The sequence below is a fragment of the Euprymna scolopes genome, chromosome 4 (genome assembly GCF_053919585.1).
Source record: "Euprymna scolopes isolate OS-2025 chromosome 4, ASM5391958v1, whole genome shotgun sequence".
NCBI classification, from domain to species: Eukaryota; Metazoa; Mollusca; class Cephalopoda; order Sepiida; family Sepiolidae; genus Euprymna; species Euprymna scolopes.
This window is the reverse complement of record NC_136485.1, coordinates 163,101,961-163,102,234: the sequence shown is the minus strand read 5'-3', so window position 1 is coordinate 163,102,234 and position 274 is coordinate 163,101,961.

The window sequence follows — 274 nt, the reverse complement described above, 5'->3', positions numbered from 1 at the left end:
CAGTAGTAGGACTAAATATTTGGAGGGGAGAATAGAGACTCCTTCCTCTAAAAACGTTACCATTTTGATGATGATGCTCGTAGGATGCAATGTAGTATTTATAATCTGTCTTAAATGGTGTTCGTAAGCTACACGCCTCGATATACGGAATTTGTATGTGACATCTGTTTTTTGCAAAACCTACGATACTTTGGTCCAGAGGGAAATATTTACTGCTACTTTACTTGTATAACGATACTGAGAAAAATATAATAGTGAATGGAGACGTTGCTCT